Source organism: Apium graveolens, chromosome 11 (genome assembly GCF_009905375.1).
Source record: "Apium graveolens cultivar Ventura chromosome 11, ASM990537v1, whole genome shotgun sequence".
NCBI lineage: Eukaryota > Viridiplantae > Streptophyta > Magnoliopsida > Apiales > Apiaceae > Apium > Apium graveolens.
Window position 1 is genome coordinate 79,063,060 of NC_133657.1, and position 7,788 is coordinate 79,070,847.

Below are 7,788 nucleotides of genomic sequence, written 5' to 3' on the forward strand. Positions count from 1 at the left end.
TCAGAAAGCCTATTTATGACCTGAGACTTCTTTATAAATGATATATCATTGATTATGTGACGTGTTATGTGTTATATGTGACTTGTTGGTTAACTGTCGGTCTGTATATTGGATGTTTACTTGTTTATTGCGTAACTTTCAATCCGTTAATCGGATTTGGGTGAAACGAAGGGTAGATAGAGGTATGTGTTGAATATAATCGTATGAGTTGAATATTGATAGATGCTTATGATATGTGAGCAGAAGAGGCAAGGTGTAGGAAAGGGAAACAGGTAGTCGAGGAGTAAGACAGTGGTGACTGAAAGCGAGTGCAGTATAATAAGCTAGTACCAGGCAAGTGTTCTGAACTTTCTCGAGATATTATAGTGATTGATAGTCCTATTTTATATTGCAAGTGCTTTGAAGCACTGAACCCTAAACCCTGATATTATAGTGTTCTGAATTTGGATTCTGACGATCTTTACATATACTTATATACCATATAGAGTACTAATAAGATCTCAGAATATCAATAAAGAACCTCTACAAAGTGTGGCATGAAAAGTTTTCTTATTCAGCATAATCAGCAAAAACACTATTCATAAGGGTTTCCAAAATTCCAAAAATTGGGGTTATTACATTTCCTGCACACATCAAAATCAAATCAAGTTGATTTTGGTACCCAAGTTTCCTGGGTCCTGCCTTGTTAGCTTTCTTTTTCTGTTTCTTAGGCTTTATCTCATTTGACTTAGGGATATCAGATTCATCCTTAGTCATTTGAGTTGAACCTTTGAAACCATTCATTACAACAGAATTATCATGCATATTTTGATTAACAGGAAATGGCATGCTATTTGTAAACATGTTATTCCAGTAAGGCATGCTAAATGGCATTTATGGCATACTAAATGCAGCATAATAAGGATTAGGTGCAAATGGTATATTAGCAAACTATGCATTCATATTATGTGTAGACATAGCATTCATAGGCATAGAAGGCATGACATTAATGTTGGGAAAATGAGGTGGCACAGATGTGGAAGTAGTCATGGTAGTTTTGCAATTAACAGACAAATGATTTACACTACCACACTTGACACAGATTTTTCTAGGAGCATATTTATCAGGTGTGTAGTTGTTGTGCTTGTTAATTCCTACTTTACCATTTTTATTGTTTTTCTTTTCAGCCTCTGTTTTAACCTCAATCTTTTCCAGTCTATCACTCAATTGCTTGACAATCATATGACCAACATTAGCCTTTTTCTCCTTTTTCACTTGACTGGATTCTCCTCGAACAAAATTCTTGGAAACTAATCCATATTTCTCATTTAACTTGACAAGTTTGGCTTTACTCATAGGCTTGCTCACAGTCGATGGATGAGGATTTATATCACTCGACGGATAACCCTTTTTGTTATCCGACGGATGACCCTCATCATCCGTCGAGTCTATATCTGTTAGCAATCCTTCAACCAAATTGGATTCCAACTTCTCCTTATTCTTCTTCTAGGCTGCATCACAAAAGGATTCAATAACTTGAACTTTGGTGATTTGAGCATGAACATCTCTAGATATTTTCCATGCCTTAATCACCTCCTGTTCTCGTTCAAGCTGCCTCTTCAAGATCTCTTCTTTTTTCAAGGACTCAGTTAATTCATCCTTAGCAATTTTACACTCAATTCTTAATTTTTTAAATTCAATGAACTGAGACTCTAGCACATTATTCCTCTCAATTAAAAACAAATTGTTTTCTTTGATTTTAGCATTTCCTTAGTAAGAGACTTAAGTGTAACACGCAAATGATATAATTCTGTAGACCTGTCATTTGTAGCATCATTACACTCAGCTTTAGATAAATGTGCAAGGTTAGTGGTGATTACCTGATTACTTGAAGAACTTGTCTCTGTTTCATCAGACTTGGCCATTAGGGCTAGATTGACATAGCTGACATCCTCATCCTCATCCAGACCATCTGCTGCCCGGTCATTTTCCTGTGTAATGAAAGCCCTTTCCTTTTGTTTGAGCAACTCAAAGTATTTCTGTTTATAATCCACAGGCTCAAACTTCTTTTTGTTGGAATCTGACTTTCTACACTCACTGGCAAAGTGCCCTGCCAAGCCACATTTGAAACATTTGAATTTAGATTTATCCACCATGTTTCTATTTGGCTTGGGTGCTCCAAAGTTCTTCTTGAACTTGAGCTTGGCAAATCTTCTGGAAAGAAATGCTAGATGTTCATCAATATCTTCCATGTCATCTTGGCTCAAAGAATCTTCATTTTCTGCTACCAGCCCCTTGCCCTTGTTTTCACAGACCTTTGAAGTTGATTCAACAGCTTCCATCTTCATCTCCCTCTCTTTCTCTAACTCAGCAACTAGTGCAATGGATCATCCTTTCTTCTTTCCTCTCTCCATCCTCTCATCTTGCTCTATTTCAAGCTCATAAGTTTTCAGGATGCCATACAGTCTCTCCAAAGTAAACTCCTTGTAATCTTGATAGTTTCTCAATGAGACTGTCATAGGTTTCCATTCCTTTGGAAGAGATCTAAGGAACTTAAGATTAGAGTCTTTTGTCTAATAGACACTTTCATGCAACTTCATAGCATTTAGTAGTTTTTGAAATCTACTAAAGATGTCAGTGAGAGACTCACTATCTTCACTATGAAAGTGCTCATATTGCTGAATGAGTAGCTGCATCTTATTTTCCCTTACTTGCTCAGTGGCATCACAGATAATCTGTATAGTATCCCAAACTTCCTTGGCAGTTTTGCAATTGATGATGTTGTCAAACATGTCACCATCAACTCTATTGAACAGGATATTCATGGCCTTCTTATCTTTCCCGACTTGTTCAATATCAGGATCAGACCATTCATGCCTTGTCTTGGGGACTGATGGCTCATTTCCAGTTACAGCTCTCATTGGTACATGAGGGCCTCTCTCTACGCAATCTACATAGGCCTCATCTTGAGAAAGTAAGTGGAGATGCATTTTTACCTTCCAATGATGGTAATTGTCTTTATCCAGAAAAGGAATCTTGACTCCAACATCCTTCTTGTTCATCTTGCTGTTTTGTTGTGATATTTAAACTCTCTGTTTGTCAAGAGCTTGCTCTGATACCAATTGTTAGTCCCTAACAATGCAACAAGAATTACAGAAGGGGGGTTGAATGGAATTCTTGAAACTTTTTCACAAAGATATAAAATGCTCTATCTTAATAATATATAACTGTGTGAATTAATTTGCAAACTGCGGAATAATAACTTGGAATGAATCAATGCATAAGTAATTAAAAACACAAGTCTTTAATAACTTTCTGGTGGATTTGACTATATCCACCAGATATATATATTATATCAAGAGAACTCTGTGTAGCAAGATTTGCTCATAGCTGCTTACAAATATGAACAGCTAAGTTTGCAGAGAAATGCTAAGAATACAGCTTACAAATGTTTCTCTGAGAAATTCTTGCTTAGTGTTCTTGTTGTTCTATTTGCTACTTCTTGGTTTTTATATCACCAAGATTACAAATTAATAAGACAAGATAATAAAACAAAACCTATCAAGTCTAATACTATGCTACTTCATTACTCTATTCCAGCATCTTTGAATGTCTTCATAATAGCATGGAAATGGCAATGCTTCTTTGTTCTCTAAAACCCAGTTGAATAGGCTTCAACATTCCATTTGCATACATTCGACGCATGTGACTGTGTTGTCACTGTTAACAGATGTTTGAATTCTTTATCCGTCGTGTTCATGATCATCCATCGGGTTGCCTAGTTGATCATCCGTTGAGAGGCATTGTTGTTTATCCGTCGGGTAGCAATCTGGCACTTGACTTCATTTCATTTACACAGAATTACAAGACATCATCTATGTACAGTTAATCAACCTATTCTGCATATCTAATTAAAGTCAACATGACTTGAATACTACTACAGAATCTAAATAATGTGTATGCAGAAATGTGCTATAGACTTATTGTTACACAAGCTACTCACTCGATGGATAACAAATTAGCATCCGTCGAGACTATATTGAGTCATCCGTCGGGACTATAATCCTTATCCATCGAGTGCTACATTTTTCACTAAGTAAAATCTACCAAGGTGTTTTGTTAATGAAATCATCAAGTTCACAACATATCCACAACATCAACTGTCACACCCCCAAGTTAACCAACAAAATTAAATATAACCATTACATTATTTAAAAATAAATAAACATAACCAAATCCAAGATCTTACAGTTTAGGGTTTGGAACAGCCCAATACTACCATCTATTACAGCTGATTTTAAATATCAAGTCCTCACACAAAACTACTATCTCTTATTCTATCTGAGCTCGAACATAAGCATCAGCATCACAGGTCTTATGGGCGGTCTGCTTGAATCTAACCATAACTGCTAGCTGTAATATCAGGGTAAAGCAAGGAGTGAGCCGAATGCTCAATAAGTACTAAACAGTACGATACAAAACACAAATCGAGATATACATTAAAGAATGACAATGGGAAGACATAACCAATGATAACGAGAGATAAAACTATGGGTGATGGCATCATTTTGCTTGTATCAAAATAATTTCAAAATCATATCTTAATCAAAATCATTTTATGACGCTACGGATTACAGCCGGTGCTCAGCCGCGAAGTAATCCCGAACCTCGCTGGGTTCTAAAACATTAATGGGATCCCTAGGCAACTTTTAAGCCTAATATAAGTGTGGAAAGGACTCGCGTCTCAGTCCAGATCCACTATTCAGAGAAAACATTTATCCCCCTTTGGGACTGAAAATCCACATTTTAATCATTTTAAAAACCGATGCCGATTTATGACAAAATTTCTTTTGACCGTAAACATTTTTATCAAGGGATTATAGATCAACACGAAATATGGGAAATGTGGTACTAAATCTCAGGGCCATGATCCACTAAACTTTACTCTATTAGGGTAACTGAAAGGTTTTCATATATCAAAACTTGGACAAGGAAATTTAGTGAGGCTATTGGATATTATGAAGGGGTAATGCCAAGCTGGGCTTAAAGCAATGGTTTCTCGTCAAGGTGCAAGTGCTAGATCATCAAGAAGATAAGCATCATGAATACTAAGGGTGTTAAGGTATGAAGAAATGATCTTTAACTCAGGATATATCAGAATTGTCAAGCTTTAGGATAAGAAAGAGGGGTATCAATCAATGAGGAACAACTTTGATAAATATCTGGCTTTCAGATATCAAGGTAAGGTTCTATAGGGGTTCAAGTATCAGGATGAGATATCAATACTTAGGAATCATTAGCATGATAATCAAGAGGATCAACCAAGTGCTATAACAACTCTTTATTTTATCATGGCATTAAAATTACTTTAATATACTATCATGATAAGACTTTTAAACTACTTGCAATACGTACTCGAGGGTTCATGGTATTTTTATATGATTCAAAGATAAACATAAGATACACTTGATTTAAATATATCAAAATGACTCAGGATAGTTGCATCGATATATATGAACTATTTACAGTGAATACGAAAGACAAGTTGAATCACTTGCCTTGAGAAAGGCTGGTCTAGTCTGACTGGTAGGAGCAACTGGAAGCTTCACTCGACCTTTATGGCAAGTTTTCCCTCGTCTCGAGATCCTACATAAATAATAATAATCCTCGTTATAATATATTCTCACCAACTTAACCTATTCACATCCCGTAATTAAACACAAATGGCACTTAGGCCTATATGCACTTAATTTGTATTCACCTTCAAAATATACTTGCACACAAAGCCACATAATTACATATCATATATTAATACCAAATAACACCATATACACCATAATGCAACACTAGGCTTGGATGATCTCGACTCACAACTTAAGTCACTTGGTCGTTAAACTAGACAAAGTCTTCAAATTTTGGCTTCCTAACTCGGTGTGCCTTTACTAAACTATCCTAGACCTATTGACCCTCACTTGGGTCTTTTACTCTACTGAACTTATACTATCTTTCAACTATGGTGGTCAACCTAAATCTCACTCCTAAGTATTCTAAAACTATGTGATAAGTGGAAGTGTTCACTGGTGCAAATTTCAGAATGACATCTATGGTTTCTTGAGTGCATTAGACACCCTTAAACTATAGGTTTTCCTTCAAAACTTTTACACAAGACTCTACTGACCTTAGGGCATCTCCCAAACTTGATGTGGCTCAAAGACCTGGCTTGGGCCTTCTTGGGCCTAAGCTTAAAGTCCAAGGTTCCCCTGTTTTTCTGGGCAGAAAACGCCCTGACTAGAATTAACTTGTGACACATGGTTCTAACTCATATCCTATGAACTATGGTTGGAAAACCTTCTCTGACACTCCCTCTAACTAAGGCCCAACAGGGCCTAATGAGGGCCTACCCATGACATGGTCAAATCTCCCTATTTCTAAGTTACAACAAAACTATCCTCTGCTGGACATATTTTGTTATTCTACTTGTGCACCTAACCAAATGACATGCAAACCTCCAACCAACACCTAAAACCTTTTATATACTCCCAATAATAACTTCTGGTGGCTTGGGCCTCAATGTGCACATCAATGACATGGTCAAAACTCACTCTAAACCTCAGGGTACTAAACTGATTTTCTGCAGAAACTATAACTCTCCTTTCTCCAAGGTTTTGACTTGACAAACTCAACCACCAACAATCCAATACCCAAACCAAGACTTAAACATGGTGATCTACTGAACTAACTCCCATATACTCAAAATAATCTTGGTGGAGTTCATCCTTACCTAAGGTGCAATCATGGCAAAACAAAAGAAACCACATTTCACAACTCACAAATCATCAAGTTTTTGAAAATAACAAGTTATGTTTTTTAATAAAATATACCCGAATTATTACCATGCATCAAGGAACACTAATTAATATTAACACCTTATTCCTATTGAAATTAATGCATACTAACAAAATCTTTCCAAATGATCAAAATCTTATAACATTCTAAGAGAAATCCACATGCATGCATGTCTTCGAGTTTTACCAACCAAAGCAACATGTTTTCTAAATATATTTCACCATGAAATTGACATGCAAGCCTAGCATAAGCTATATCTAGATGATCACTTAGCATGCAAAGAATTTCATTAAATTTTCACTACAAGATTCATGCCATTATCACATAAACATACAAAGATTGAACAAAGCAACAAGAATGATCTCAAGGACCATTCATTCGGCTCCCTTAAGGTCGTGGCCGAATGAAATGGAAGGGAAATGGCCATTCAACATCAAGAGTTTCCTTCTCAAGACTTGGCACTTCACCATTCCTTGTAGTCCTCTCAAAAACAACCTTAAATCCATAAGAATCAAGGTTGTACTTTGAGTTTCAACTAAAACCTTGACATGCAACCTTAAAACTTAAACTTTTTACTCAAAACTCCTTGAAATATATGTGATCATGATATGGGAAGTAGTATTTACTTGTATAGAAGGTGGGAGCTTGGTTGAGGAATGAAGAAAATGGGGAGGGGGTGTAACATCCCCAAATCCGGGGTCGGGGATCCGGGTTGTCACGAGCTCCATTTCCCTTAATAACACCCAATCTTAATAAATAATCAACAACTCTGTACTGTGACCCCACAATAAACACACACACCACAAGTTATAGTCTCAGAGATGAATATTCAAAAATAATCACAAGTCGTTTTATTCCACAATTATATGCCAATACACCTTAAAAGGGTTTCTGAATAAATTTACATTTCTTTGCCAATATTACAATTAATAAAGATACATAAGTCTGGTACATCAAAAGTTG